Below are 12,121 nucleotides of genomic sequence, written 5' to 3'. Positions count from 1 at the left end.
TGAGCCTTCCATTCATAAAATGGCATTTTCATAAGAAATGTGGAGTGGCTGACCTGAACACCCTGTGCTGGATATTGAAGGATGCACCTGTGTTTGTGGCTTCACGGCTTCCAGTTGAGGGTTTTACTCCTCACTCCTCTAGAGAAGAAGAGACTGGTCTCTACAGTCTACTTCTTTTTTTACTGTACTACACCATCCTGTAGCTGCAGTGGAAATTAACTGTCCAACTGTCCGCTTAGTTGGTGGATATTTGGGCTGCTCCGAGGTTGTGACTGTTATAAGCAGAGTTCCTTTGCGTGTTCACGTACAACCTTCTTGTGGACAGATAAAGAGGAGTGGAGCAGCCTGATATTTGCTATTAATTATTTTAATAATCTGTCTATTCTAGCGAGCATGAACTGTCAACTTGACATAGTCTAGAGTCATCTGAGAAGGGAGTCTCAATTGAGGGATAGCCTGGACCAGATTGTCTTGTGGGTAGGTCCTGATTATTAACTGATGCAGTGGGAGGGCAGTCCACCATGGTTGGCACCATTCCCTGGGCTGTATAAAAAGCTGGCCTTACACTAGCCTGTGAGGGAGCCAGCAAGCAGGTTCCTCCCTTGTTTCTGCTTCAACTCACTGCTTGAGTTTCTACCTAGACCCTTCAGCGATGGACATTGACTTGCAAAGTGAAGTAAACCTCTTCTCCCCTAAGCTGCTTTTAGTCAGAGATGCAACTAGAATATCTTAGGAGCAGTGCGGGAGCCCTTCAGGTGGTCTACCTCCCTACTCACTCTTGGTTGGACATTTGTTTTCATTTTAGCTCCCCATTTTAATGGGATACCCTGTGTTTCTTACAGGTTTTCCTTTTGAATTTCCTAATGACTGGAGAGAATCTTTACATTTTCTGAGATGAAATGTCTGTTCAGATTTTTCTCCTTGTCGTTTCTGATTCCTTACTATTGACTTTTGAGAGTTTGGCATGAAGAGTTGTCTCAGGATCCATAATTAACCCCAGGATCCTCTGTCAATGTTCACATGCTGGGATGTTCAAGTCTCTTACATAAAATAATGGAATATTCACATCGGAAGAGTTTAAATCTTTTCTGGATTGCTTGTGATACCTAATGCAATCGAAGCACTATGTAACAATTGTTATTCTGTCTTGTTTAGGGAAAAGGGGTTAGGGAAAAGTCTGTGGATGTTCTACACAGGAGCTATTCTCTCCTCCTATTTCTTCCTCGTTGTCTGTGGTGTGGAATGCATGGATGCAGAAGGTCGCCTGTACACTGTAAGCAACTTGTTTATTAATGAGGTGGTTCACAGATATTTTTCCCCAACTTATGGCTTGTCTTGTCAATCTCTTAGCTGTTGTTTGGAGGAGACTCGGTATCTTATCTGGCCCATTATCTGACAATGTACCTCCACATCAGAGAGCATGAAGAGCATGGTGAGCAGTGAGCATGCACATGACCAGACAGGTAGGTGTTGACATGCTGAACTGAAAAGCCTGACTGATGCCTGCTAAGCGGAAACCCTGCACTCTAGGTAATCCACTGTGCTAGAAAATGAGCAACTACCCAGCCCTACTTCCCCAATGCAGTGATTTTTTCAATAACCACTGCATTTTCTTTCTTGAAATGCCTCAAGCTTCATTTCTTATCTCCAAATATGTCAAGACAGCATATTAATTTTGGGAAGAAATGTTGAGTCATTTTCAAATGATTAAGCACAGTGAAATGTCAACTATCCAAGTGTCTGCAGTAAAAGGATTGGATGTCACTTGATATTTTGGAAGAAAATTATTACTGCCCAGGAGGGTTTTATATATATTTAGCTTACGTTAGGATACTCCAAACCTGCCAGTGTGGAGCTTTCTGGTAAATGCTGATAGTTTCCACGGCACTCTTCAGACTTCAAGGAAAGGAGTCAGAAGATAAGGGACCAACTAACCCACTTTGTGTCTAATGAGCTATTTAGTCCATGTCAGCACTTACCAAGAGCCCCTCGTGGGTTCAGCCCTTCAAAGTGGATTTGTAGATGGGCTAGGAGCCACATGTGTCTGCTCTGCTTTAAAAATTCAATCTGATATGTACATGTATGTATCCAGATTTAATGGGCCAAAGTGGTATTTTTCTGAGGGGAGGAAATGGAAGGGATATGGGACATTCACTCACACCCTCTACCCTTTGCATGCTCTCTGAAACACACACACTACACATATATGATGAATATTGCATACTCCACTGTTGTGTAGTAATGTCCTTCATATGGAAACTTTCCATTCTGGAGGGATGGAGGGAAGAGACTTATGAGTCTCAGGAAGTAAAACAATTCACAAATCCCAGGAAACTCCTGAAACTAACAAGATTCACAAGGCCCATTAAGGTTGTGTAATCAATAATAACTGCCAAAGAGACCAAGAGACAAGACTCTCTTACCCTCGATGTCATGCAGGAGCTCTAGGGTGCAAGTTTTGTGGGTGATTGTCCAGGCTGGGGTACAGCTACTTTTGAGTTATCCATGCTTCTATAATTAACCTCCTCCATACTCTGTAAGTAACTGCAATAAACTCATTGGTCTACCAAGATGAACTTTGGGGGGATCATTATTTGAGTCTGTCATTGGTTCTTAGAATAGATGTTTATTCATTATCCTCAGGAAAAGTCACATGGCAGCTACCTACTACACACTATACATACGCATAACACAGGATGCATATGGTACCATGCAATACTTAACAATGCTGCACATGCAAATCACATGCAACACACCACATATTGTATCCACCGCATACCTTACTCACACAGAACGTACAAGCTATATACCATCACCACACATATATCCAATGTCCACATATTATGTACCACACACCATAAACACAAAGCAAGCAACGCACATATTTTGCACACATAGTTAACACACACTTTATATAAGTAGTGTCTGTGGTCAGCTTTTAGGAACTCTCCATCTTTCCTGCTGCTCACCCTGAGTGGGCTACATTATGGAGAAATGGAGGGTGGAGGGAATCTATAACATCAACTTTATTCACTGAAGTTCTCACTCAAGAATACATTCTGGGGTCAGAGAGACAGCTCAGCAGTTAAGAGCATTTACTGCTCTTCCAGGGGACCTGAGTTTATTTCCTAGCACCCACATGTGACTCTTAGCATCCTGTAACCTTAGCTACAGGAGATTTTATGCCTCTTCTGGCCACTGATGGCAAGTACATGCATATATGCTCATGTGCCCATGTGAACACACACACACTCACACACACACACACACACACACACACACACACTCACGGGTGGGGGTGGGGAGAGAAAGATATGGATATAACAGAAACCAAAAACAGTTTAAAAAACAACATATTCTGAATAAATGGAACAATTTTTGCTTCCTTCACAAAAAGTGGGTGGCTGCACTGACTTATTCTAGAGCAATCACTGAGCCACAATTCTCAAAACATGCTGTTCTGTCCATATGACTGACGCTTTACAAGTCCATTGCCTGGTCCCCGAAAAGAGGGCAGAATTTTGTTTAGTGAACTGTAGCCAAGGAAAAGAAGTTGGTCCACTTAATAAAACAGTTACATGGAGATAGATTGTCAGTGTCTCAATGTAGTTATGTAACTGGAGGAAATAAATTACTACTTAGAAAGCCACCTTACATTACACGGGCCATGTTGCCTAATGATAATGCTTAATGCTGTCAAAAGGAGACAGAGAAATGTTTTTTTCTATCATTATTTTAATGAAAGACCATGTGGGGCATGTATGTATTTGTGCATGTACATACACATATATGTGTGTGTGCATATGTATATGTGCATGTATGTGTATGTATGTGTACACATTTGTGTGTGCATGTGTACATATATATGTGCATGTATACAGATCTGGTTAGAATGGAACATTCATGCATTTGTAAATTTCTTTAACCAAGTAACAGACTCCAGAGCAATTCCAATCTGTGGAACATTAGAATAATAACAATTAATAATGATGTATACAGATGGACTGTGGATATTAAGTATACACACACACATGACCTACATGTGAAGTGACATATTAATGATAAAATTATGTTAATCATCTCTAATACACATATTTGCTGAGATATCACAATGTAAACCTCCAAATACATACAATTTTTGTTTGTCAATTACTCCTCTAAAAAGATAAGAAAATGGTAGCATGCCGTAGGTGACTCCCTACTTTTATTTTTAGCATCTCCATTTGCCTATGAGAGCTCTGTTTTAATGTGAAAATACTGAAATGTATCAATAGCTTCAAAGTTGGTCAAAATAATAGCAGGTGTGGCTTGTGACAGAAAATCCTGGTTTTTCAGATGTCAGTTTCACCTCTTTTCAACTCTGAGTGAAACCAATACTTTCTGCTCTGAAGTGTGGTGTAGATGTAACAGTCTTATTAAATAAGAAACACAGAGCCAAATGCAGAGTTAAAAGCCCAAGAGGTCAGAGCAGTAGCTAAGAGCTGAGACTTAAAACCACCTTCTTACCCTTCCTACCGCTGCTGTCCTTCTTAGAAAGAGGCTTGTTTCCTGTGTGTCTGTCTTTTTATTGACCTTCTGTTCTGCCTTCTTATTGGTTGTAAACCCAACCACATGACCTCCTTGTCACTGCCTGTCTATACAGACTTCTAGGTCTCTATGGTTGGTATTGAGATTAAAGGCATGTGTCTCCATGCTGGCTGTATCCTTGAACACACAGAAATCTGTCTGTCATGTGATCGGGATTAAAGGTGTGGGCCATCACCACCCGGCTTCTGCTATGGCTTGCTATTAGCTCTGACCCCCAGGCAACTTTATTTATTAACATACAAATAAAATCACATTTCAGTACAAATAAAATATCACCATAGTGTGGTACATAGTTAAGCAGAAATTGTCCATCTACACCCATCCATTACCATACACCATATAGTTAAGCAGAAACTGTCCATCTACACCCATCTGTTACCATACACCATATAGTTAAGCAGAAACTGTCCATATACACCCATTCGATACCATACACCATTCCAATGGCTCCACACCTGACACTCCCATCCTTTAATTCTTAGTCAAAAGATTCATCATGTACACTATCTTTTTTTTTCATTTTTCTACTTTTGTCTTCTCTCTCTCCCTTCTTCCCTCCCTCCTCTCCCTCCTCTCCCTCTCTTCCTTCCTTCCTTCCTTCCTTCCTTCCTTCCTTCCTTCCTTCCTTCCTTCCTTCTTTCCTTCCTTCCTTCCTTCCTTCCTTTCTTCCCTCCTTCCCTCCTTCCTTCTTTTCTAATGGCAGTAAGGTCTCATAGCTCCTAGGCTGGTATTGAACTCAACAGGTAGCAGAGGATGCCCTTGAATTTCTCATCCTCCTGATTCTCTTCTGTGCTGGGTTGGCAAATATGCACCACCATATTTGTTGTTGTTGTGCTGGCATCAAACTCGGGTCCTGAGCATGGCAGGCAAGCATCCTACCACCTGTGCTTCATCCCCAGCTCACCATAAATAAAGTGACAATAGGGATCCCATGGGAGGGTGGTGTTCTTCACCCCTCTTTAGGTGATAACTTCTGCCTGGTCCTGGCATGCAGCTATGTACACATTGGTGCTGATGCTAAGGGGAAGAGGATTTGCCATCTATCTCCATCTCTGTCCGCAGTTGATCTGCTAACATGGGCCTTTTCATACCCAGTGACACTTCCATTTTCTGAAGCGAGAAGGTTTCTATTTCCTCACTGCTCAGTTCACTGTGCAGTTCAAGCTACAGAGACGGAGCTGTGGCCAAACATTTTCAGCGTGGACAGCATGGTAATCTAGTTTGTGATTGGTCTAGAAGACGTGTCATTTTAAACAGCGAAGAATGGGATCAATAAATGGACAGAAATAGGTGTGGCTTTACTCAGGCAAATGCTCTGTATCCTTTCTGGCATCTTTTAAAGCCCACCTCTGGGGAGAGGTTGGCTCAACATTTCTCTAGACTCTTCAAGATACTTCTAGAGCTTCCTGCCAATCTCATGAAACTCCTATAATGTCTACACCTCTGCCTCTAACTTTTACAGCTACAAACATCCTCAAGGGTGGCAAAGGAGGCTAGGGAAATCACTTTTGAATGCCAATTGTGCCAAGGAAGATCAAATGCACCCTGAAGGCTGTTTTCAGGCAATGGTTAAGCTCTACATTCACAAGCTGCGTGGCTTTGGGGCAAGTTGCTTCACCTCTCTGTTCCTGGTGCTCAAATTAGTAAAAGGAGACATCATTAGTAGCCTCTTCCATGCAGAGGTGTCATGAAATTCCTCCAAGATACTAAACACGGCAGAAGAATGACCAAACAAAGTAGACGCTCTCAGCATTCCTCTTTATTCCTCTCTGTTACTGCCAAGAAGGGCTGTCTGAAGCAGCCGCAATTACCAGGCGCTCTCTCTATGAGGTTCTCATTAGCTGTATGCTGGGGAAGGAGAAGGCAGATTCCAGGCACCCCTGTGCCAGCAGGGTGCTGGAGATGGAGAAGGCAGATTCCAGGCACCCCTGTGCCAGCAGGGTGCTGGAGATGGAGAAGGCAGATTCCAGGACCCCTGTGGCAGCAGGGTGCTGGGGAAAGAGAAGGCAGATTCCAGGCACCCCTGTGCCAGCAGGGTGCTGGAGATGGAGAAGGCAGATTCCAGGTACCCCTGTGCCAGCAGGGTGCTGGAGATGGAGAAGGCAGATTCCAGGACCCCTGTGGCAGCAGGGTGCTGGGGAAAGAGAAGGCAGATTCCAGGCACCCCTATGCCAGCAGGGTGCTGGAGATGGAGAAGGCAGATTCCAGGCACCCCTGGGCCAGCAGGGTGCTGGGGAAGGAGAAGGCAGATTCCAGGCCCCCCTATGCCATCAAGGTGCCTGGGAGGAGGCCAGACTCCCCTGCTTCTCTTATCTGAATTCCCGGCCAGAGGCATCATTACAAGATGGACTTTTTGCATACAGCTTAGGCCGGCTAAGCCACCCAAAGCCTCCTACCAAACAGAGATGCCCTTGCATAGCACAAGCTTCAACATGTAAAATCAACTGCAAGGAAATGGCCATCCCTCATGCCTGACTGTAAGTGCACCGGGAAAAACACAAACAGGGAAGAAATGCAGCCCAGGCCAGGCCCTCAGCTTCTGCAGCCACTGAAACACTCAGTCAGCTCAGCTGCAGGCCTCTGTCCCTGAAGCCATGCAGATGGCTGTCTCGTTCTGTGAGTCTAGTTATTTCCACTAATGCAGATTTTGAATGCTAATCAGCTTTTAATTTTCCCCCCCTGTTACTCAAAGCAGACTTAAAAAAAAGATTCAATGTGGGATCTTAGCAAGTTGGTGAAGGAGCACACCATGCACAAAGCCGCTGTCAGGACTGGAAAAGGAAATCAGAGGATGAGTGTGTGGCTGGAAGGGGACATGCTGGGCACTCTGTGGCTGGGGCAGTACAAGATAGCCGAAGGGAGCCAGCCGCTGGCACCTGAGACATTGGTGCCAGCACAGCCCATGGCCAGAGCAGTGTGCTGGGCTCCCCCCCGGCCACTGGCATTCCCTGGCTCAGATCTGATCTTAGAGCAGTGACATGGGGTGCCATCACGGCTGCCTCCCACCCAGACGCCTTTGCGAGGATGCAGGAGTTGTTACTTGCATTTGTCTGAGCTCTTTTGTGGGGAGAGCTACAGCAGCATTGCTGGATCCTAGAGATTGCTGGGTGCGTTTCCTGTCCAGAGATCATGAAGGAAGTGGTGTTTCATGGGCCATTAATAACGCACAAGACAGAAGCAATCCAGTGTGTTCATGGCACAGCTGCAATTCCATGGTCTTGCAGCCTTGAGTGTGTATGTTTTTGCGCATGTGTGTGTAATGTATGGATGTGTATGCATGTGTCTCCATGTGTATGGGCATGTGTACATGTAGGTGTTTGTATGTGCATGTGTATGTTTGGATATATGCATATATGAGTGTGTATGTATGTGTCTGTGTCTGTGTATATATACAAGTATATGTATAGGTGTTTGTGTGTGCATGTGTGTATATATATATATATATATATATATATATATATATGATATGTGTATATATCTCTGTGTATGTGTGTATGTGTGTATACCTGTGCATATTTGTGTCTGGGTGTGTATATGTATGTATATATGTTTCTGTGTATGTGCATCTGTGTATATATGTTTATATGTGTGTCTATGAAGATGTGTATGTGCCTGTATGTGTGCATGTGTGTGCCTGCATATGTCTGTGCATTTGTGTCTCTCTATATGGACAGATGTGCATATGTGTATGTTGTATGCATGTATGTTCTCCCGTAATTGTGTTTCTATACACATAGTTTCTGCCACTGGGTCCTTGCACACCTGCCTTTCCTGTGGTGAGTCAGTGGCCTTGGGAAAAAAGTTTCTCTTCTGTGGTCTTCAGTAAGCAGGGATGAACTGGATTACTTGGTTCTCAGAGCCCCGAATATTGCACAGTGTGGGGTCATGCCTAATGGCTTTGCAGGTGGGTTATAGATTGTGACCAGCCTGCTATCCTAAAGGACTAATCATACCTAGTTTTTGCCAAACATCCACCCCACACAGAATGTTCAGTATATTATCTCGTAACCAAGGTCTCACCACTGAGCTGAGCGTGCCCGAGGCCAGCGTGGATGACGGAGATTTAGCTGTCTTTCAGGCCTCCTCTGTGTCCAGGTTCTGCTTCGTTGGAAAAGCCGCAGGTATTTCTGGGCATCAGCCTTTCTGCTGAGTGCTGCCTTAGTGAACTGTTACTGCTGGGACTGTTAGAAGCTGGTTTGCAGGGTGATCCAGATAGCATGGAGACTCGCTGCCCTGTCCTCCTCCTGGGTCTTCCTGTCACTCAGGACCACAGCTCATCTTGGAAGTCCTCAAAAGATTTTCTTGGCTCTGTTTTTGTTTGTTTGTTTGTCGGAGCCAGGGTTTAATACAACCAGGCTGGCCTGAATGCACTAGACGGTCAAGGATGCCCTTGAACTCTTGATCTTCCTTCCTCCACCTCCTGACTGCTGGGATTTCAAGCATGCACTGCCACACCCTGGTAAAGCTGTAGCTGCTGGTAGCTGTAAATCCATTATCCTCCTGCCTCCTCTCCCTCAGCCTTCACCTACCATCATGTACCATCACAAGGGACCTGCTTCTTTCTTCGGCCTTGAGATATCTTACAGTTAATTCTCATACAAAGCTGTACAAGCCATCAGCTCTTCAAATGGCCAAAGCTGGCCTGGTGGCTTGGCTTATGTGGACAGCCTCCATGCCTCTGATGCTGTTTAGGGAGTGAACCTGGAGCACTGGGGTGCAGTGGGTCCCTGCATGCCCAGGCTGGGGCAGACTCAGAGGTGTGGAATCAGTGTTTTTTCCGAATACCCTTCTGGATGACAGATGACTATGGAGCCTGCCAAGAGAAGCCTCAGACAGACCTGTGGGCAGGAGGCTCTTCAGGGAGATGTGAGTCCTGGCAAAGAGAAAGAACCATTGCTCTGATGCCTCAGCACACTCCAGAGTTCCTTTGAGCCTACCTTCTGGGTTTCCTCTTTTCTGCCAGGCTCCCTCAGCTCACCCACAAGTGAGTCCCAGACTGGAGGCTGGAATCTCTGTCCCACAAGGTGGGTACCCTGATGGATGCCTCCTCCTCTCTGCCTGATTCCAAGCCCACCTCAGATCACCACCTTGCTCTGCTTCGTGTGGTGCATCTGTTCTCTGCTGCCTGGGTGTGCTCTAGGCTTCCTCACTCCCCTCAGTATCCTTTATCCCAGCCTTCACTCAGCAACATGACTGATTCAAAAAAATGTTCCAAAGGGAAAGAGTTACTTACCTTCCTGTTTCATTAACACTATTTCTACTTATCGATGTCAAAAGGATATTGTAATCCCACCAGTTCGTATTTTGTTTGTAAGCTTGTTTGGATGCCCTTTGGTCTGTGTACACTATGTACTTTTTGGCTGCTTGTTTGTGTCTGATTTCATTTTGAAAGATTTGAATCTTTCCTTTGGCTACTTGAGTGGCTTTAGAAAAACTACCCGAGCCTTAATTTTTGCCTTTTAAAAATTAATTTCTTAAAAATGAATGTGTGTCTGCGTGGGGGTAGGGGGCGGTGTGAGCACATAGGTGCACTGCTTGCAGAGACCAGAAGAGGGCCTCAGATACCTCGGAGGTGGAATTCCCGTAGCTGGGAGTTGTCTGATCCTCTGCAAGAACAGCATGTACTGGTCCATGCAGAGCCACCTCTCCAGCCTCCTCGGTTTCTCCAGTTGTCAGTCAGGATATCTATGAAGGATTCCTAATGACTGAGATGAGGAAAGAGCCTGAGAATTCTGCCATTTTCCCTCCAGAGCTGGCCTGCAGTTTAATCATCATGCCTAATATAGTCTGAGCCGTTCTGTAATATGTGCATGTCTTCCTGTAACCATGGTTCCTGCACACTGCGGCTCGCACTCCATTGCTATTGTTCTCAAAACAGCTCTTCCAGATTTTTGCCTGGGTTTTGGAGTTCCCTCTGAAAGAAGGTCATACTTGCTGGTATTTGAGTTTGTGTGTGGAAATCGCATCTGTGGCACCACTTTCTCTCTGTGAGTTAAGCACAGGTGTCTGGAAGCAACACTCTCCCAATGTCTGTGTGACCTCTCCCAACTGAATCCACAATGCCATGTCCAGAGAAAGCCCATCTGAGTCACCACTTCACTCTCTCTTCTGGGGTGTGATGATGGGCGGCAACCTTGACCGTCAGCTTGAATGGACTGAGAAACACCTAGGAGGCTAGTAACTCTGGGTGTGTCTATGAGTCCTTGAAGCAGGGACTCAGGTCTCACTGGATTGTTAGACACCTTACTGTTTGTGATGTGGCTCCATGGGGAATGTCTCCCCTTGGCTCAGAAGAAATAAAACAGGGGAAAGAAGCGAGCCCTGAGAATGCAGGCATCCCCTTCTGCTGCTTCCTGTCTAACAGGAAGTGAGATGCTCTTCAGCACCTTGGCAGTCATGATTGACTGAAACCTCTGACATTATGAGTGGAATACATCTTTTCTCCTCTTAAGTATTTTTTTTTTTTTTTTTTTTTTTTTAGCAAAATCTCACAGAGATGGAAAACCAAACTCACACGATTCTACTCCAACCAGGAAGCTGCTCAGCCTTACACAAGGCAGTCAGGAGATGCTTGCTTTATATGCATGTATACGTGTGTGTGTGTGTGTGTGTGTGTGTGTTTGTGTGTGTGTGTGTGTATGCATGTCTGTTTGTGTGTGCCTGTGTGTGCACACATTTGAGTCTCTGTGCATATACATGTGTGTGTGAGTATATGTGAGTGTGTGTGTGTGCCCGTGTGTGTTACTTGTCTTACTGCTGTGATAAAATACTGATGAAAGCAACTGAGGAGGGTTGATTTTGGCTCACACTTGCCCAGTGCAGCCCACCGTGTCCAGGGAGGTGTGCTAGCAGGCCTGTGAGGCAGCTGGCCACATCGTGCCTGTCCATAGGGAGGAAGCGGGGAGAGAGGAATGCTGGTTCACAGTTCACTTTCTTTTTATTATTCAGCCTAGGACCCCATGCTGCCCATACTCAGGGTGGTCTTCCCACCTTCATTAACCTAATCTGGAGAATCCCTACAGATAAGCACAGCAGAGGCTTGTTTCCATGGTGATTCTAAATCCCACCCACTTGACAGTCGAGATGAACCGTCACAGATGAACCGTCATAGACCGATACGATCTTGACTATGTTTCTACCTGCATTTCAGGTGGACCTGGGTAACTACTAGGTCAGCCTTACAGGAGGCAGGGACAAGACCCCCCCCCCCCCCCCCGATTATAGAGAACAGATGTCAGCTTTAGCATCCGTGCAGCTCGGGTAAGCTGCAAAGATTAAGAACAGAGCGCCAGCATGGTGCCTCCTCCTTAATGGAACATACATAATATCCAAGGAGGATCAGGAAAAGACAGCCAGAACCCTCATTAGATTTAAAAGCATCCAGTGTGGTTGGATTGAGCCCAAAGGGATAATTAAAAACACAGAGTCAGGACTAACCCCCTTTATTCTCAGCAGAGAAACCCACCTCAGAAACTGTTCATCTGTAGCTATTGCCCTCTGCCAATCACCCTTGACAGCTGGTCATGGGTGCAAA

At 45.2% G+C, this 12,121-nt stretch overlaps 1 protein-coding gene across 1 annotated transcript in view; it reads left to right on the top strand.

Moving 5' to 3' along the window:
• Positions 1-1,359: 1,359 nt before the first annotated feature.
• Diras2 (DIRAS family GTPase 2) overlaps positions 1,360-12,121 on the top strand; it is a 48,071-nt gene continuing 37,309 nt past the window's right edge. The window contains exon 1 of the mRNA XM_076573338.1: positions 1,360-1,463. The gene's annotated coding sequence lies outside the window, so the exon portion shown is untranslated. The remainder of the gene's footprint in view (positions 1,464-12,121) is intronic.

Source organism: Peromyscus maniculatus, chromosome 5 (assembly GCF_049852395.1).
Source record: "Peromyscus maniculatus bairdii isolate BWxNUB_F1_BW_parent chromosome 5, HU_Pman_BW_mat_3.1, whole genome shotgun sequence".
NCBI lineage: Eukaryota > Metazoa > Chordata > Mammalia > Rodentia > Cricetidae > Peromyscus > Peromyscus maniculatus.
The sequence above is the reverse complement of the archived record's forward strand: the minus strand, read 5'-3'. Positions and strand labels throughout refer to the sequence as shown.